Raw genomic sequence first — 22050 nt, forward strand, 5'->3', positions numbered from 1 at the left:
AATTGATTATATTGTTAAGGGTAGCATGTGACTTTAAAACTCAATAAAGATGTAAAGGCAATTGCTAGATAAGCATTGTCCAGTTATGTTAGATGATGCTAAAGTGGTTACCGTATATTTTCATAACCAAGTTTGCCAAAGTACTCCGCGACTCCACTCACAAGAGAAAATAAGAGATGCCATACATGTATTATAACTGGGAACTCCACTGCTATGAATTCTGACAGCAAGTTCCAGGAATGAATTTGTAAGTGGAAACAAAACATACCGGGTATTGTAATTGATTTTTTGAAGTAACTTCAACATTCTTGAAATAATTAGGTTAGACATAATATTCGAAATGTAAGTGTGGGTTTCAAAAGGCATCAAATGATGAAGTGAAAATGGTAGCATTATTACCTCTTTGGAACTAAGAAAAATTGCAATGACATATTTGAAATTTAAAATGCCTGCCTACTTCTGCAGTTTTATGCACAGTTTTTCTGGGAGCAAATCAGCCTCCACTTTTTATTTTAAGATGTGCTTAGAACATACAAACTAGATTAAGTTAGCTTCCATCTGCACAAAAGTGGAAAGATTTCACTGCCTTGTGTATTGACCAGCAAATATTTTCTCTTCTCATATCAACTTCTGCTGGGAGTTGGGAAAAACTAGATGGAACAGAAAGAAGTGGCACCACGATCTAATTTCTTTCAATTCCTTTGGGTCTTACTAGAGCATACATCTTATGTTTTATGGACACCCATTCACCTCATGTGCTTTGCTGTTTTTGTAATCTCATCGGTAACTATCTATGAGGAGAGTAGTTCTTCCGAATTAGCCCTCACTGTGATTGGTTCATGGCTGCCAGCAGGCTGGAGGTGGACTGACTTGTGATATGAATCATTTGTGCACATGATTTAATATATCTTTGGGCCGTAAGTCTGGCTTTGATTTTTAAACATTTGACAGGTTGAGTCAATCTTGCATGAATGTAAGTAAATGCAGTGTGCCCTCAATATTATCTCCCTAAGTGTGAGTTTTTCAGGCATGTAATCATTTGAGGTCATGGCTGTTGTGAATTCACAGTCATTTTGAATTATAGTTTAACCTGTGCTTGTTGCCCAAAATCTTGAACAGAAAGAACTGTCAAGAGAGCTTGAAAAGAACATTGAATTACGAAGCAATGAAAACATTAAATTTAGTGATAGGGAATGTGAAGTTAACATCAGAAGGAGCTTGGTTCAAACTTCTGGATTCTTTATGCTGTATATACTTGGACAGGTTAATCAACCTTCAAGAACTGATTTCTTTACTTGTAAAAGGAGGCTAAAAAAGAGGATCTGCCTCCTGAAATTGTTTGCAATATTAAATGGCATAATCCTTGAAAGATGATTATCACAGCAGCTCAATAAATATTGCCTATAATATATAATATAAATTTTTTGTGGTTTAAAATACATAAAGATAAGTGTACAAAACCTAACCGTATAAGTCAGTAAATTTTCAATAAGTGACCACATCAGTGTAGATAGTGCTGAGATCAAGAAATGGGACATTATTATATGTTCCTTTCAGGAACCATTCCCATCACCACTCATGAATAATCATTAATCTACTTTCATCATAGACGGATTTTGCTTATTTTGAGCTGCATCTATTGATTCTTTCAGATTGTCCACAGGTGATCTCATGTTGTCTGTGAATAAAGATGTATTCTTCCTTTCCAGTCTATCTTCTTTCCCTATTTCCTCATTGCATTGGTTAGGACTTCCAAAACACTGTGGACTAGAAATGGTAATAGCAGTCATCTTTGTCTCATTCTCTATCTCAAGCGGAAAGCATTGAATAATTCATCATTATGTATGATCTTTGTTATATTTTGAAAAAGATTTTATCAGATTAAGAAAATTCCTGTCTATTCTGCTTTGGCTGAGAATTTTTGTTTTATCTTTTTACAATTTTTATTCTTTTGTTTGCTGAGGAAGATTTGTCCTAAGCTGACATCTATTGCCAATCTTCCTCTTTTCACTTGAGGAAGATTTGCCCTGAGCTAACATCTGTGCCAATCTTCCCGTATTTTGTATGTGGATCACCGCCACAGCATGGCTGCTGAGGAGTAGTGTAGGTCTGTGCCCAGGATCTGAACCCATGAACCTGGACCACTGAGGTGGAGTATACCAAACTTAACCACTACGCCACAAGGCTGACCCATGTTTGTTTGTTTTTTTAGTAAAGAGTGTTGAATTCTATGACAAGCTTTATCTGCATCCATGGGTATGATTTGCCTCTTTTTTTGTGGTTAGTGTGTCAAATTACATTTTCTTCCAAATGTTAACCAACTTTGCAGTCACAGAATAAAACTCACTTAATTGTGATGTATTATCCTTTCTATATATCCCTGGATTTGATGTCAGAATATTTTGTTGGGGATTTTACATCTAGTTTGATGAAAAAGATTGGCCTATAATTTTTCTTTCTTGTAATGTCCTTATCAGGTTTTGTGTCGTGGTTATGCTGGTCTCATCAAACAAGGGAAGAAGTGTCCCTTCTTTTCTGAAATTCACATTTTCTTCCTAAAATGTTTGGAAATGCTCACTGCTGAAACCATCTGGACATAGTGTTTCTTGTGTCACGTTTGATAATCAGTGGTTTTCAAGAAACATGTACTTTTCATCTAAATTGTCAAATTCATCTTTTGTTCTTTTTTATTTCCTTCCTTTACTTTCTTGGGATTAATATGCACTTTTTCTAATTTCTTAAGATGGATACTTAGTTCATTTTCAATCTTTGTTATTTTCTAATTTATGCGTTTTAAAGCTACAGATAATGCCTTTAAGCACTGTAGCAAAAGTATATTAGAAGATTTGATCAATTGTACCTTTATCATCATTTAGTTTCAAAGATTTCCTAAGTTTCTTTGTGATTTAATTCTTGACCCACATTTTATTTAAAGATGTATTGTTTGATTTCCAAGAAGTTGGGGAATATTCTAGTTATTTTTTATTGGACTAATTAATTAATTATCCCATGTTCCAAAACCATAATTTGAATAAATTAAATTCTTTGCAATTTGTGTAGGTTTATTTGATGACTTATCATGTGGTTTATTTTGGCCAATGTTCTCTGTGAACTCACAAAGAACGTATATTCTTTTGCCACTGAGTGCAGTGTTCTATGAATGTCAGTTGGGTCTATAAATGTCAGATTAGGTTAAACGTGTTGTTCAGATCTTCTATGACATTACTGATTCTAGTTGTTTGCAGTGGGAGCTCTGGTATCCTGCCAATGATTCCATCCCACTTTTGAGTAGAAGTCGCTAATCTATAATTCATCTTATTAATTCTGCTACTTAATTTTGACCAAAAAATTAGTCTTAATTTTGACAAAAATTGTCTTCACATGCAAATTGATTATTGACTATTGAATCTTAACATCATTTAATGTTATTTAGAATTCACATTCAGGACATTGCTTTATTTAGTTGAAAAGCCATCTGAATTCTTATTTATTTACTCATTATTTAGTTTTTCTAGAAGTCATTGTTGTCATAAGTCATGACATATTTTCTTCTTGGATACCTAAAGGTTGTTCAGAATGAAATGATACATCTTATTTTATAGTTCAATGAGTCAGTGGGTAATACTAATGTTGCCTAATTGTCCCAAAGTTGGCAAAGTTAAGCAGACCAGCTTATGCCATAACAATTATGGCTTCATTAACTCCAGGTAATTAGGCATCCAGTTCTCCCAGGTGGGAGCCTCAGAGGATTTTGAAATGGTGAATGAGTGAACTGTCAGCCCAGGATTTCCAATTGGTAACAATTTTTCATATCAATAAGCTAAATATTTTGGCCAAAATATTAAGATATTTGTTGTCAATCAGGGAACTATATTGTGTCTGATATGTTAATACTCTAATCATGAAGCTACGGTTCAACTTCAAATATAGTGATGAAATTCTGAAGGTAGTATTGATGAGTGAGTCAATAGGACACATTTTCAGTATAAGATATTTACTTATCATCCAAGAAATTGCTTTGCTGAGAAATTTGGTCTGATCCATTGTATTAGCAAATATATGGGACTAACGCAATTGGCTTAGTGCTGGGAATTCATTTTTAACTTTCTATTGCATGTATTGGATACAGTGGTAGTTTGGGAGTTTAAAATTTGTAATTGTGTATTTTAAGACTATCCATACTGAAAGAATATAAGCCATCCCAAAATGTTGCAATATTTCTTTGCCAATCTTTCTTTTTTTGTAATTGCCTTGCCTTTGAAAGTCAAGAGCTAGAATGAATGAAATGTGTTTTTATCAGAGCATTCTAAACAATCCCTGATAAATATTGATTGTACCCAAAGCCAGTGGTCCAACACTCTTCAAAAAATAAAAGATTCCTGGGGCCGGCCCTGTGGCCGAGTGGTTAAGTTCGCATGCTCCGCAGCAGGCGGCCCAGTGTTTCGTTGGTTCGAATCCTGGGCGGGGACGTGGCACTGCTCGTCAGGCCACGCTGAGGCGGCATCCCACATGCTACAACTAGAAGGACCCACAACTAAAATATACAGCTATGTACCAGGGGGCTTTGGGGAGAAAAAGCAAAAAAAAAAATAAAATCTTAAAAAATAAATAAATAAAAAAATAAAAGATTCCTATTTTTCTCTAATCCAAAAAGCAGAGAGATGCTAGGGCCAAAGTGACATGTTTTTATGTTCACAAATTTGTAAAATGTAAAGTTTCACTTTTAACTTGTCCTCTAACAGCTGAAGGTGATGCTGCTTAAGATGGGTTAGTCTTGAGCGCTGCAGTCATAAAGAGACAGATGGGAAAGGAGCATTGTATATATTTTCCAGTGACTCGGTTTTTAATATTTGGAACTTTGTGTTAAGAATGGCAGAACTGATATCGATTATAAAGAGAATTTAGAACCTTGAAATAATTTGGGGAGTATATTCTTATTTTTATTTTTATGCACTTTGTGATTGAATGTCTTGTTTTATTTTCTGTCTCATCATATGTTACTGTTAAAAACATTTGTCATCCATTTTTGTCCCAAAGCAAGATGTGCTTTGATATTCACAAACTACAGGATTTCCGTTAAACAAAAGAAGCTTAACATTCAAAGGCGTCAGAGTACAGTGAGCGCATTCCTGATCTTAAAAGAATTATTTTCAATACACATCATAGAATTAGCCACACTCTACATTTTCACTTCCTTTGTTCTGGAAATGCTATGACTGATATTCCTCCTACAAATATTAGAAAAGGTGAATTAAACCGAACGCTCTTTAGAATTCTTTATAACGTGGCTAAAGCTTGTGTTTTAAGCTAAGCTACTCTGCTTTTTCTCTCTTGTAAAGTAAAACTCATAAACAAAAACAAGCAAATCTTTTAAATTTAGAAAAAAATTCCGATATGGGTTATTTTATTTTATTTTCAAAATAAATTTTGTATTAAATCACAATTACAAGGCTAATATCATAATTGGTATGTAGAATTCTTATCTAATGTTTCCATCTTATGTGTTACATACTTGGAATTGTGGCAGATGACAAGAAACTAATTTGTTTTAGATTGAAATCTCTCATCTACAATTATTAGATTTGCCCAAGTTAGTTTAACTATAGAATATCTACGGCTTTAGAGTCTTTATTTCATATTAAAAATGTATAAGGATAGATGACATAATAAGATTTGATATTCTTTCATAACAATCTTGCTTTTTTAATTCTTGGTAACACATTACTATAGTATTTTATGACATTTTAGTTTCTTTTCCTTGATTAATACAAGAAATAATATGTATTTAAATTTTTAAAATTATTTTAAATTTATTTTAAATTAATTACACAATGAAAAGTAATATATGGGATCCTTTCAGTACCTTTTTAAAAATTATGTTAAAATACACACAGCATAAAATTTACCATTTTAACGATTTTTAAGTGTACAAATTAGAGGCCTTAAGTATATTCACAATTCTGTGCAATCATCACCACTATTCATTTCTGGGACTTTTTCATCATACCAAACAGAAACTGTATTTTTATAATTCCCCATTCTCTCCCCCCTCAGCCTCTAGTAACCTCTATTTTACTTTCTGTCTCTATGAATTTACCTTTTCTAGATATGTAATATAGGTGGAGTCATATAATATTTGTCCTTTTGTGTCTGGTTTATTTCATATTTTCAAGGTTCATCCACATTGTAGCATGTGTCAGAATTCCCTTTCCATTTAGGTTGAATAATATTCCATTGTATGCATATCTTGCATTTTGTTTATTCATTCATCTGTTGATAGACTTTCGGGTTACTTCTACCTTTTGACTATTTGAACGATGCTAGACACTGGTATACAAATATCAATTTGAGTCCCTGGTTTCAGTGTTTCAGGATATATACCTAGAAGAGGAATTGCTAGATCATATGATAATTCTGTTTAACCGTTTCGGGAACCATCAAACTGTTTCCATAGAGGCTGCACCATTTTACACCCCTGCCAGCAACTTACAAGTGTTCCAGTTTCTCCACATCCTCACTAATATTTGCTGTTTTCTCTTTTGGTGATAATAACTATCCTAATGGATGTGAAGTGGTACCTCATTGTGCACGTGATTCACGTTTCTCTACTGACTGGTGATATTAGGCATCTTTTCATGTGCTTGTTGGTCATTTGTATGTCTTTGCAGAAATGTCTATTCAAGTCCTATGCCCATTTTTGAATTGGGTTATTTCTGTTCTTGAGATATAGGAGTTCTATATATATTCTGGATATTAATCCCTTATCAGGTACATGATTTGCAAATATTTTCTCCAATTCTGTGGGTTGTCTTTTCACTCTCTTGATAGTTTCCTTTGATGAGCAAAAGTTTCTAAATTTTGATGAAGTCCAATGTATCAGTTTTTTCTTTTGTTGCCTGTGCTTCTGGTGTCATATCCAAGCAATCATTGCCAATCCAATCTCATGAACACTTTCTCGTATATGCTTTTCTAAGAGTTCTATAGTTTTAACTCTTAAATTTAGGTCCTTGATTCATTTTAAATTAGTTTTTGTGCATGGTGTAAGGTAAGGATATAACTTCATTTTTTCCCAGTACCATTTGTTGAAAAAAGACTGTCTTTTCCATTGAATGTTCTTGGCTCTGTTGTTGAAAATCAAATTGCCGATGTACGTGGAAGTTTATTTCTGGGCTCTCTTTTCTAGTCCCTTGGTTTATGTGTCTGTCCTTATGCCAGTACCACACTGTTTTGATTACTGTAGATTTGTAGTAAGTTTTGAAGTTAGGAAGTGTGAGTCCTTCAGCTTCTTTCCAAGACTATTTGGCTATATGCAATCTCTTAAGCTTCCATGAGAATTTTTGGATTTTTTTTTCTATTTCTGCAAAAAAGTGTGATTGGGATTTTGATAGGAATTGCATTGAATCTATAGATTTTGGGGGGTTGTAGAGCCATCTTAACAATATTAAGTCTTCTACTTCATGAACACTAGACATCTGTATTTATTTGTATCTTTAATTTCTTTTAGCAATGTTTTATAGTTTCCATTGTACGTCTTTCACCTCTGTAGTTAAATTTGTTACTAATCTTTTTATTCTTTTTGATGCTAATGTAAATGGAGTTATTTTCTTAATTTCCTTTTTGCATTGGTCGCCTTTAGTGTATAAAAATGCAACTGATTTTTTTGTGTTGATATTTTACCCTGCTACTTTGCTGAATTTGTTTATGAGTTTAATTATGTGTGTGTGTGTAGTCTTTAGGGTGTTCTGCAAACAAAATTATGCCATCTGTGAACAGAGATAATTTTACCTTTTGCTTTTCAATTTAGATGTCTTTTATTACTTCTTGCCTAAATGCTCTAGCTAAAGCTTGCAACACTATGTTGAATAGAAGTGGCAAAAACAAGCATCTTTGTCCTGTTCCTAATCTTAGGGGAAAAGCTTTTAGTGTTTCATTATCGAGTATGATGTTGGCTCTGGGATTTTTCACATATGCAGCATGTTTTTAAGATCTTACACTCCCTACTGAATTTATAGAACATAAATAACTTGTACAATTAATTAATAAAGTGAAGTTGTGAATGCAGGTTCTCAAATCTCAGTTATAGAACGACTTTAGGTGTTCATAACAGAAAACCCAAATAAGAATAGCTTAAACAAGATTTAGGCTTATTTTTTCTTATGTGTAAAGTCCAGAAGCTGAAGTCTGATACAGTGGTTCCACCAAAGCATTAGGAGACAAGGCTCTTGATAGTTGCTGTTCTGTATCTTTAGGATAGAGCCGTGTTCGTTATTCTTGTGGAATGTAGGTAGCAAGACTGTGTGGGACAAGGGGCAAAGGCTCTTGCTTACTGAATTCTTTCTCTCTTTACAAAGAGCTTTTCTAGAAACTCCATTCAATTACTTCCACGTACATGTCATAGGCTAGAATCTATTTGCATGATCACCCCTATGTGCAATGGATGCAAGGCAACGCAGTTTTTAAGATGAGCATATCACTTAAATCAAAGAAGAAGGAAAAACTGGTATTGTAAAGCTAACTATCTATTCTACATCATTGTGCTTCACAGAAAAATAAGCGAGGAAATATTGATATCTTAAATACGTCTCTGCGTATGCCTGACATACAATAAATATTTTAATAAATATGCGACAAAATGAATGACTGAATCTGCAAAAGATTCTTGTAGTGAAGATATCAGAAAGTTGCTTTCAGATATACTTTCCATTTTGCTTTAAGGGGGATGGTAAAAAATAACAAACTTCTTACATTATTTGCATTCTTCAAATGTAAATATTGTTTGCCTGATTTAAGTGAGTGGCAAAAATTAATAAACCTTCTAGCATTGCTCTATGATCCCATTATTCTTTCATTCAACATTACACAGTTAAATCTAATAGTAAAAGATAATTTGAGGAAGCTAGATATAAAAATTGAAAATCCTTGTCCTTATTATGGTTATTTGCTGAGGAAGATTTGCACTGAGCTAATATCTGTTGCCAATCTCCTCTTTTTTTGCTTGAGGGAGAGTAGCTCTGAGCTAACATTTGTGCCAATCTTCCTCTATTTTTTGTATGTAGGATGCTGCTACAGCATGGCTGATGAGTGGCATAGGTCTGCACCCGGGATCCGAACCTGTGAACCTGGGCTGCCAAAGTAGAGTGCGCTGAACTTAACCACCATGCCATGGGGCCAGCCTCCCATTATTTTATAGAACATATGTACAAATATTCATTGAAGGCATAAATACCTCAGAGTTGTTTGTCTTATACAATCTGTTGCCAATTGACCCCAATTTCTCATTTCCCCTAACAATCTCATTAATATACTCTAAGCCAAGAAGATTCTTGGAAAACATTACCTCACAAGAGCCAATCATATTTTTCACATCAAAAATTAAAATGTTCTCTATTTACTTTTGCTTTCTACATGCATTCATTAAGGAATGCAAATTACACAATTAGATGCATTTTGTTGCTCAAATGAAAATTCCATATGCCAAAATCTCAGCTCAAGAGTGCCAATTGGTAAAACCCAACCTCAGACCCTGCATTGCATACTGATTTGTATTTTTGCTTAAATCTTTCTTACTTAAAGGCTTAAAGTATCACTCTTCATCGTTAAGTATTGTTTTCTGAGAATGCTTTTGATTTTTAACTAAGAGTGGTGAGTGATGGATTGAGATTACATAGTTAGACAGATTCACTGAATGTTGAAATGTTATTTACCACTGTTTTCCTTCTACATCACAAGATAAAAATGAAGCAGAATGAGAAATACAGTAGAATGCAGGAAATAGCGCCACTTTAAACGGACCTCTCAGTATGAATCAGAAAATCTCTTCATGAGTACATAAATATTTTTTCAAATGCTATAGAATAACAGAGTTGAAAATCTTCACCTTTCATCAAAATTATTTCTAAAGTTCTGTGATAATAGGCCCAAATATTTTATGATTATATTGCAACGGCTGATATTTATTAAGCACATACTCTGCTAAAAGTTTGTCTTACCACATTTAACCTTTACAGAAACTTTGTAAGATATGTGATTTTATTATCCCCATTTCACAAGTGAATTTACTAGATCACAGAACCACATAGCTAACAGGTAGTAGAACCAGGATTGGAGTACAGATAATCTTCGTTTAGAGCTCATGATCTTAATCATCAGGCTATATGACTTCCAATGAATATTTGTTGGAATACATGTTGCATTAATTGAAATATACATATACATATCTACACACGTAGATATGTGTATGTATGTGTGAACATATACCAAACTTAGGAACACTCTTAGCATCTATTGAAAAGCATAATTAGTTAGAGAAATGTTCAAAACAGTAATTAATTGCCATTTACGTCACTTAAAATGGTGTATAAATGATGTCATTCAAGAGAGACAAGGTACTTTTATTGAAAATTAACTATTATTTAGAAACCTAAAAGATAGTAATTAAGATTATTTTGACACAAATTGAATCTAAAAACATATTTGCCTTCATTCTCTAGTAATATGGGAAGTATTGCTCCAAATAAATGTAAGAAGAAGATTTAGTAGAGGGTAATTCTATCTACAAAATTCTAGGTTTACGTAGATTTGGCAAAAATCAACATAATTGAGAAAGTAAAAGTTATTCCAAGGTACTATATCAAAAATAAAATTGTGTCTTACCGTAATACTCTTTACTAAAAAAAAGTTAAATCTATTTCAAGCAGCTTTATTTTACACCAAGATCCATCTGATGTAGTCACTAAACTACCAATCGATATTTTCCCCTCTAAAGTGCTGCCACAGTTTTGGGTCCCCAATCCTGCTGCGTAGGGTAAAAACATGATATAATTTTACAAGAAACATTAATGCTTTCAAAAGTTCAAAATTCGCTAAGAGAGCTTTTAAAAAAAACAATGCTTGGCGATCTCAAAGAATTAACACAATAGGTAGATTTTACGTTTTTACATGTAAACCATACTTTGTGGGCCTTATTTTATTTCTTATATTATTCAAAGTCCATAACTTTGTTTCTTACTATTAATTAATCATATTTTCACTATAGTAAAGGAAACGTTACTTACGGCAGTAAAAATCTAAAATTTCAGAGGAAGTGCTATCAACTTAACATATTACGTTAATGGGCAATCAAACTAACCAAGAAGCAGTATGACCAAGAACCACTCTCTGAGGACTCCAGTCTTTGCCATCTCAACAGCTGGGCAAGCGGGAGGAAGTCATCTCATGGCTCTGTGCATCACTCTCCCTGTCTACAAAATGTGGATAGTAATAGTCACCATTGTGTGGGGCATAAATTAGTCAATATATAATTTATTTAGACGATGCTTAAAATATGTACTTTGATTGTTATCTATAATTATTATATTTTTATCTTTTTTATCAGCAGGGCAATCTTAAAAATCCACATTTTCAATTACCTTTCTGAATTTCATTTACTTTTTCCCTCATAAACCGTTAACACAAATGTGGTTGTTTCAATGTGTTCTGACACATTGTGAAGATAAAACATCAGGAGGCTTTAAAAATAACGCTGTTGCAGGCTTGATGAAAGTCCTTGATTATTTACTCATTCATTCATGTATTTATTCATTTATTCAATAAATATCTTTCGAGTGTCAGTCACTGAGGACAAGGGACTTAAGATTAGCGTGATCTCTACTCTCATGGAATTTAACAGCCATACTGGACACAAACATTAGACAATGCTCACACATGTTACAAACTGGATACATCTTAAGAAAGAGTAAGGGAAGAGTGAGAGGTTTTAACAAGGTAACCCAACGAGACTGGAGAGGACTGTTTTCTGACGAAGCGACACCTAAGATGGGACCTAACAGATGAGAGAGAATTTGCCCGATGAAATTGTTTCTAGAGGTGGGAACAGAATGATCAGAGGTTCTACAGCAGGAAATGAAGGTGGATCAGTGTAGATGGAGCATTACGAGCAGAGGTGAGATTGGGACGGATTTGATTGGAGTATAGACAGGGCCAAGTCTTGGAGGCCTCATAGGTTGAGTTATAAATGGAAGATTTTTCTCCTATTCATGTTAGGAAGCTGTTGAAAGGTTTTAAGCCAGAAAGAGATCAGATAGAGTTTGCATTTTAAAACGAAGTCTGGCTGTCATGTGGAAAATGGATTGTAAGGATCAGAGTGGAATCCAACCGGAGGCCATGACAGTTACTGGATAAAAGATGACAGTCTTGGATGCTTAGCTTGAGGTGCTGGCACTGTCGATAGAGAAGGAGGCAGAAAAGAGACAGAATTTGGGGGCATAATTAACAGAATTTGTTAGTGGGATAAATATATGACAGACCTTGTATAGAGCTCAACAACTGTGTCTGTTTCCCCAATATTTTCTCAAATATAGTGTTGCTGTCACATAGTCTTGCCTTTCCTTTCCACCAACAATGATTCTTAAAATCTTGGCTTCCTTCAAGAGATTTTTTTAAATGCCATCTTTCCCGTGATATCCGTTCTCATTTGGAAAGATGTCAGTCCAGTGAGCTGCACTTCTCGCTTCCTGTCAGTATGAGCATGATGTTACAGGGTCGCATTGTCACCTGCGTACCAGCCTAGCTCCTCCTCCCACCCTATTTCATAAACATCTCAAATGTCACAGCTCTATCTTGGTCACACTATATAATAGATCTTATTACTTAGTATTCAGCAAATGTTTCACCAATTGATTTTTGTTGAAAGGTAAGAATAAGGACTTTTGTGACAGAAACACAGAATCCATATTTTGGAGAATGTTATGGACTTTTAAAATAACCACATTAATCCAGTGCATAATACAAGGATTAGTATATATTTGATTGGTGTTTTCTCTGAACACTTTAAAAAAATCTAGTAGCCAGAGGCACTGTTTAAAAATCTCATAAGTATTGCTGATTTTAGTACTTAATCATGTGCCCTCAACATTGTCTAATTCTTTCACCTATATTAACACTGTGACCACCAATGAGACTGTAATTTTTTTAAGAACAGAAAACATATTTTTCTTGGCATCTTCCAAGATGTCCGTCCAATATCTGCTGTTTTCTCTGTTTTCCAGGGCCATGCTGTGTTCTCACAGCTCAAGGCATTCTTTTTGGAATGCCCCCTTACCTTCTTTTTCAGCGCTCCACACCCTGGGTGACTGTAAGAGTATACATCCTCTATCCTATATCCTCATTCTGGGTTTCGCTCACTCTGCCCATACTCCCTGAATCAACAATCGTCTGCTTAGTTGTTGCATATTCACTAATTTCTATTGGAACCATTCAATGGTTAATTTTTTTATTGCAACCTTGCCATATACCTCGGAAGGTGAGTCCATCTGCCTTTGGCTGTCCTCATGGGGATTTTACATCTTAACTATCTCATGTGTGATACAGTTCTCAGCATATGCATGTAATTTTATGGCTCACTGATCTAGAAAGAAAGATAATGGAGAAATATCAAATAGTCAATTGGTGCAAAATTCACATTTTCACCTAAGCTAATATTCGTGGCAGAAAATGCTGGTTACCTCTCATATCCATTCTGCCTTCTTCTTTAGAAATAGTGTTCCCAAATTGTTGTTGGACACATGGCCCCCCAGTTAAAGATTATATTTGCTAGCTGCTCTTTCAAATAGATGTAGCCGTACAAAGAAATGCTGGTGATGGCGTGCGAAGGAAAGTGCTATGGTCTGAATGTTTGTGTCCCCCTAAAATGTGTACGTTGAAATCCTAAGACCCAAAGATGATGGTGTTAGGAGGCAGAGCCTTTGGGAGGTGATTAGAACACGAGGGTGGAGGCTTCGTGAATGAGCTTAGTGCTCTCATGAAAGAGACCCTGAAGAAATCCATTTCACCATGTAAGGATCCAGCTCTTAATCAGGAGGAGGGCTCTCACCAGAAGACAACCACAATGGCTCAGGGATCTTGGACTTCCAGCCTCCAGAACTGTGAGAAATAAACTTCTATTGTTTATAAGCTACCCAGTCTGTGGTATTTTGTTAAAGCAGGCTGAATAGACTAAGACAGAAGGTGATGTGTGCAACTTCTGGGTCATGACCTTAAAGCACAGAAACATGACCACTTCTTTGCTTGCTGGAAAAGCGAACATGGCAATCAATAGGAGCTGGGGCAGCCATTTCAGAGCACAAACAAGCCATCTGTCGAGGCTGACAGGACACAAAGAAGCCAATAGGACCCTCAACACTAGAGAGCTCCCACCGCAGCCCTCCATTACTTCTGTGATGACACTTGATTGTTGTCTTGTTTGGGGTAGAGCAGCCAAACTTGAATACAACCACAGTGTTTCCAGCGACTTCTGAAGAAGCCCCTACTTTCGTTAGGTATTTTGTGTTCTCTCACTTCCACTGGCACTAATCTAGAAAGGTTGATAATGACTATCCCTGTGACAATTCAAAACACATAGGTAGTAGGGGTAGAGCTTGGACTTGAACCCGTCCTTTTCTGTCTCCTGTTTGCACTGAATAACTGCATATTCCAAGGAGTAGGTGGTAAGAATTCTTTCTCAAATTCTAAAATTTTATCATATATGGATTAAAAACACACCCATGCTCATTCATGTAATGCCCAGCCGTATTATATTACTGTCATGAGTCTAGAGTTATTGTCACCAAACTTTATGGAAAAGTTTTCTTTTAACCAGGTCAATTCAACACACACTCACAATTTAGCAAGAGATATAGTCAAGTAAACAAATATTTATAATACAGAGTGATGTGTGTGTCAATACGTCTACACACCACACACACAACCTGTCACTGCAACAGCAGAAGGCTTTATGCTAAATTCAGCCCTGGGTCTTAAAGACTTTTCCCCAAAATCCCATGCATCACTTTTCCTGATATTTTATTTGTCAAAAACTCCCATGGGCTCACCTTAATACAAGAGGATGGGCAAGTACAATTTTACTATAATCTTGAGGAGACAGCTGTGAATATTTAGAAACGCTAATGTCACCTATGTTTTTTAAGAACTCTGAGACAAAAGTGCAGGAGCAGCCAGAAGCCTGGTGACTAGAATTCATAGAAGGTGAACAATAGGGGAATTGTGTTCTATTCTGTATGAAACTATAGAATGTGCTTCAAGAGGAGCCATCCAACGTAGACACCACTGTCTAACAGCTGGGAGGATAGACTGGAACAGGGAAAGATGGGAAAAAAAAGACCAGAGAGGAGACTTAAAGTGGCTGCAGTGAGAAGAGACAGAAGGCAGATGTGACAAAAAATTTTTTTCCAAAGGTCGAATGGGTATTACTGGTAAAAATTTAGAATATGAGGGTGAGGGCAAGAAAAGTCAAGGATGTTCACAGACCTATACCTGTGATAAAATAACATAGAAACACACACACAAGGGCATATAAAAACTGGTGAAATTTAAATAAGGTTTCTAGGCTGTACTAATGTACAACCATTGTACTAACATATGTTATATGTTAATATAAAAACAAAAATAATTGAAGCATAATATAAGAGGAGCTTTTAAAATCTAACCCTTGGGGCCGGCCCGGTGGCACAGTGGTTAAGTTCACATGTTCTGCTTCTCGGTGGCCCGGGGTTCGCTGGTTCGGCCGGTTCGGATCCAGGGTGCGGACATGGCACTGCTTGGCACGCCGTGCTGTGGTAGGCGTCCCACATATAAAGTAGAGGAAGGTGGGCACGGATGTTAGCTCGGGGCCAGGCTTCCTCAGCAAAAAGAGGACTAGCAGTAGTTAGCTCAGGGCTAATCTTCCTCCAAAAATAAAAAAAAATAAATTAAAAAATAAAATCTAACCCTCTAGGGCTGGCCCTATGGTATAGTGGTTGAGTTCTCAAACTCCACTTCAGTGGCTTGGGGATTGCCAGTTTGGATCCTGAGCATGGACCTACACACCACTCATCAAGCCATGCTGTGGTGGCATCCCATATAGACGAACCAGAAGGACTTACGACTGGGATATACAACTAGATACTGGGGCTTTGGGGAGAAAAAAATAAAAAAGAGGAAGATTGGCAACAGATGTTAGCTCAATCTTCCTCACCAAAAAAAGGAATACATTTAAAAAATAAATAAGTAAATAAATAAAATAAAACCTAACTCTCCTTTAGCATATCTTCAAACAGGATATTGTTCCTGGGGACTGCCACTCCTGGCATCTAAAATGAACTATCATGGAGCAATATATTTATAAGGCAATGCACTCAATTACATATTGTTATATGATGAGACTGAAATTGAAATATTTCTTAGTTAACCACAGCAACAATAATCCAAATACCAAATAAAAAAGTGATGCTCATTTGTCTTTTCTTTTCTTAAAATATAGAGTGGAAAAAGAGTGGACCCTAAAAATCATTTAAAAACTTTTCAAGTAGCAAATGGTTAACAGCTGTTGCCAACAATAAACTGAAATCAATACAGATTCTTGCTTTATTTAAAAATGTGATATTGGCTCCGCCATGGATTTTTTGTATTAATTTTGATTTTTAAAAACATTGCATTAAAGCCTCATTTATCTTGATTACTGATAATTTTGACATCTCCTTAAACTTTCTGCTTGAGGTAAGCGCCTCACTAGCCTCCCCACGAGTGGGAGAGAAGAGGACACTTCCTGACTTCACCATGAGCAAAAGTCATTTATCTGCAGATAAACATCAAATATCCTTTCGCCTATTAGTTTCAACCTGAGCATCATGCCAGACCCTGTACATCAACATCAAAATGGTTCTTCATTTTATCAGAGAAAATAAATTAGCTAATCTCTGGTTGAAAACAGATCTTTCCTACAAATGATGCAATGGTTTTCTCTCAGGAATTTTGCAACGAGGTTTTTTTGCCTGACATACAGTTTTGTTTATGAAATAAATGTCTGTCTGCATATACTGGCACACTAATTTCACTTGTTTTCAAAATAATTTGTTTCAACCTTAAATGCTTTTTAGGACTCTGGATTTTTTTTTTTTTATGGTTTACTTATTTACTTACTTTTTCATTTTAAGCTGTTGAACACCTGCTAAATCCTTCAGAGATATGCGTCTAAGCCAGTTGTCAGCTTTTAGATTTATTGCAGTTTCCAAAGTTAACCCAAAGTTAATGGGGGCCCAAATAGACATTTTTAAAAATTCATCTAAATATATGTCCTCTGTAATTTGACAAAAAGTATCATTTTCCATGTAATTTAATGTTCAAAACTTTTATTGTCCACATGACTGAATTTTATATAAAAGAGGACATGTTAGCAAACTCAAGCACTCTTCCATTTCTCTCAATTTTCTTATTCTGAACATGAAGGGAGAAATTAATTTGAAATTCCTATAAATTTGTCTTTACAAGGCCCTCATGGGAAAAACTTCAAATCCACTGTCCTGTGGTACATGCCGTAAGCTATGTTACTCTTCGATCAAAGAGCATTCTTTACTATCTTATTGTTCAATGTAATTATTCATCATCACACTTAGACCTAAGAATCTAGACTCTAGCCAATTTCCTGCCTCATTTTTTGTCTTGGGCCTAGAGTGGCTTGTCATTTTTATCACATATAAAGGGTAACTAACTTGCTATTTATCTGAGTGTACATGGAGACGGTTTAGGGTAAAATTACGCGTTAGGATTCCGGAGGATCTAAGCTCATTAAAGAAGTAGTCATGGTCTCTCATTGCTTAGACCCAGGTTAATCTTTTATCTTTAAGTAACATAATATCAAGATTACATGAAGAGGAATTTAAAAGGTTCTATTTGCTTTGCATGTTATTAAACTCTGTATTCATTTTTGGTAATCCTCATTTACAAAGTTACACTGAACCAAAAGAGAGATCTCAAATTGGTTAAGAAATTAAAACTTAAAACCCATTCTAAGTAATGCTCTTAGAATTACAAGAACTAACTGCGAGAAGGGGAAACAGAAATATAACTCTAATATATCTCAGCAATGTTTGAAGGGTAACCACACAGGCAGGCAGAGTTATAAACTCCATCATTTGCTTGGAAGAGCTCAAGTGAAAATGGTCTTTAGATGCATTATGAGGGATTAAATTGGGTAGAAAAATAAACTTCCTTCTTGAAGGGAATGAGTGAGTTATAAATGTTGTCTTATTTTTTTCTAGAAGAATTTTTGAAATTGTAGAGTCACTTGTGTAAAATAGCTTAAATTTGGTCCTATACAAAGACTAACCCATAGTTAGATGTATTGAAGTCACCTTTAGGCCTTTGAGTTATGAAAGTGAGAAATTCAATTCCCCAGCTCTTTAAACTGAGGTGTAGCTATAGCAAAGTCTAAGAAAAGAAAGCTGTAGGCATCATTTTCTTTAATAGTCTGCAATGATAAAAATCAGGAAATAATATATCCCAAATAATGACTTTTAATCCCACGAGGAAACAACTCGTTGCTCCTGTTTTGTACTTTGTGATTTCAATTTTGAAATATATCTCTGGCTCGGAACATAATTCTAACTATATATTTAAAACTTTGATAAGTTAAAAAGAAAAATATCCCATTAGAGAATACAGATATCTTTTCCTTTTTCTTTCTTTTTTTTTTTTAACAGTAATATTATGCTGGAAGTAAGTATATTGCTTACTTGGAACATATGAGTATTCCAGCCTATATTTAAATATTCAAAATTCTGCTCACGATCATTGGAGACATTCATCACTCTACCTTATGGGCAGAAAAAATCTCCAAGTGCTAAGAAAGGACACTATATTCAGTTGCTTGAGATTCGAGACATCCAAAATTCCCAGGAGGGATTGGCAAAGTGATGCCTTAATGAAAATATTTGAATTTTTCCCTCTCTTGACGATCCCAAGAGTTTTTTTGAACTGAGTGTCCCTTTTGGAACGCGATCACAAAGCACGTGGTTCTTCCGACAGTGTACATGTACTCATTAGGTTTCACAGAGGTTTTTTTTGTTGTGTTGCTGATCTAGATTTAAATTGAAGTCGTCGTGCTGGAGTGCATGTGTCCTGGTTCTGAATCCTTCCTGTTCTCGTTGCCATAGTGACCAGCAGAAATCAGAAGGGAAGTGGAAAGAGGAGTCTTCAATTAAACAAGCACGTCCATCTGGCACGGCTTTAAGCAGTGGGTCTCTTTTACCTTTGAAGGCTGATGGAGCAAAGGGAGCTCTCCGATTTTGCAGCTTCAGATTTTATTCTCACAACTTTTAAAAAATAGGTTTACGGTTCATTCCAAAGAAAGAGTTGTAACAAGGCCAGAAGTTAAGGGGCAAAAAGAGACAAGATATTTATATTCTGGATGACAGCTTTCACATTATACTGATAAAAAGTACTCTACGTATTGCACTGTTTTCATTTTAGATTTTCAAGCAGTGGTTCTCAACCCGAAACAATCTCGCACCCCAGGGGACATTTGGCAATATCTGAGACATTTTTGATTTTCGCAAAAATGGGGGGCTGCTACTGGCATCTAGTGGGTAGAAACTAGGAATATCACTCAACATCCTACAGTGCATAAAAGAATCCTCCATAACAGGGAATTGCCTGGCTCAAAATGATGACAGTACCGAGGTTGTGAGATCCTACTTGAAAGCAAGTGTGGTTCCTTAAAATGATACTAGACTGTGAATCTCATAGGTTGACACTTTGACAAGTCTTAATAAGGGCTGATCTTCTAATTCTTGGTGTGGAGTGGGCAGAAGAAAGACAAAATATTTAGACATCTATCTAGTATATTACTCTGTACACCCATAAATCATTGACAGACCTAGTTTTCACATAGAAATATTTCTGTGTTTCTTAACTATTTAATTCATCAGTCCTATTCCTATAACTCACTTAGTCTTATAAACCTTTTCCTTTCTTTGCCTGTCTTAAAAAAATCACACACCATATAAGACTGAGAAGTAGATAAGATTTGAGTTTCAGTCATGGGACAACTGTTGCTACGGAACCAGGTTCGTTTTTGCCCGCAGCCCAGAAAGCCAAACACCAAGACGAGTAGATTGCAGCAGAGAGAGAGTTTACTCACAAGGCAGCCATGGGAGGAAGCGAGAGCATGAGCTTCAAATTCACTTCCCAGAAAATAGGGGCTCAGGGATATTTATGGGATGGGGTCAAGGTGGTCTGAAATGTGGAGGAAGGTGATTGGAGGTGAGGAGAGGTCAGGTAATTGACGATCTGCACAAGCGTAGTCAGACTCCATGCCCCTTCATAGGACCCATGTTCCCAAAATGGCGGCATTAGCATGATCTCAGGGTGGAATTTTTAGCTTCTTGATCTCAAAGTGTCGCTTATCAGACATCTGCACGGCCCGGTTGATGACTTGGTGGTCTCAACTGGCCTGAAGTGGACAAGGAGTTCTAATTCCTGAAAAACAGCTCACACACCCATTACCATAGTGACCCAGGCTCTAGGGAGCTGTTATCTATAGAACCTAGTGGGAGTCAGATAGCATATTGGCTAAGCAGCACGGTTAACAACGGGTGGGTTAAACAGCTAAAAGCTATAATCAGTAATTGCAAAAAGGAAAAAACTTTAGTACCTAGCTACTTAATCATCAATGGCTGATTTTTTGCTGTTTCACTGTCTTAGGATCCACTTTGAATTTCTGGGATCTAGTATTTATGTTTATAAAGGGCAGATATCTGTTAATTCTTAGGGATCCACCTTGAACCCTGGCCTGCCTACTCCTGAATGTATTGCATTTTGGAAGATAGAGTCTTGGTCCACAGAAGAGTTGATTTTCTTTGTTCAAATTACTTAAAATTCCTGAGTGTAAGCATTTTCTTATCAACAACAGATGGATAAAGGAGAGAGTACCTGTAAAATGGTAGCACTTGGACATGCTCAGAAGAGAGGAATTTCACAAGGCAGCAACACACCGAAGAAAATTAAACAAAACACCTAGTCAGTAAGGCTTGCCACAGTGTGCCTGATTGTCCCTCCCTGTGGACTGTGGTACTTCTGGGATTCTTGACTGGGAACATAAGACACTATATCTTTCCTCAAATGGAGTTCATACAATATCTATGTGTTGAAAGCCATGCCACAGGATACAAACAAAACTGAATAAACTGATTATTCTCTAAGCGTATTTCTCCTTGACTTCTCAAAGGTATTCTTATATCATGCATCCGCTTTAAGGGCAAACAATGTAGGAGCCTTTGTAGAGTGTTATTTGTGCCTCCCTGGCATCCATATTCCGTTTTTTGACATCAATCCTTTGATTATGTTTTGGGGAGCTACCACTCCCCTCTTCTCAGTTTATGTAGTTTAAACAGGGTTGGCCCTATCTTCAGCTCCATAGAATGAGCACAGAATCTAGATATTGCCAAGAAGTATCTCCTTCATCAAGGAATCAGATTCAGTGATGGGCAACTGAAACAAGACAAGCCAATGAAATATATACTGGGAGTTTATTGAACATAAATGTCCAGTATACAGTGCAAAGTTAGTTAAAAATTAAGGCAACACAGAAAAAGCTCAGCCTGGAGGCAAAAGAAGACCAACTCTGGCATAATCTGAGCACCTGGATCCAGCAGCCTGAAGCCTGATACCCCTGAATATTTTTGTTGTATACCCCAATAAATTCATCTTTTCTTTTTAAGTTAATTTGATTTCATTTTCTGCTGCTCATAACCAAGAGAGCTAAAAACGTAAGAAGGGAGAAAAACTGAAATATGAAATAGCTGAAAATCAGAAAATATTTATATCTTAGAAAATGATGCACTTATTCCTTTTATCTTCCCTTTAATATCTAAACTTAATTTTAGAAAGATGTTTCAACCAATTTAGCCAATTTGTTTCTCATCTAACACTCTTTATTCTCCTAATGGATGTGTTACATTTTGGAAGATTGACTTTGTTTCCATGGAGAGTTCATTTCCTTTGTTCTTAATATCACGAAATAGCCTTCCAATGAATGAGAGCAAGTTATCTTTCAATGTTATCCATTGTGTAGTGAAAATGATTGTCTCACTAAATGCCAACCGTGAGACCAGTCAATCTTGTTGACTCAACAAAAGTGTCACCTGTCACTGAGAAATCTTTCAGCTCCTGAAGCTAACTTGCAAAACATTTGTAATAATTTTGTCTGGAAGTATTGCTCATAGTTAAGATTCTTTATCT

This window comes from Equus caballus, chromosome 16, assembly GCF_041296265.1.
Source record: "Equus caballus isolate H_3958 breed thoroughbred chromosome 16, TB-T2T, whole genome shotgun sequence".
In the NCBI taxonomy this organism is placed as follows: Eukaryota; Metazoa; Chordata; class Mammalia; order Perissodactyla; family Equidae; genus Equus; species Equus caballus.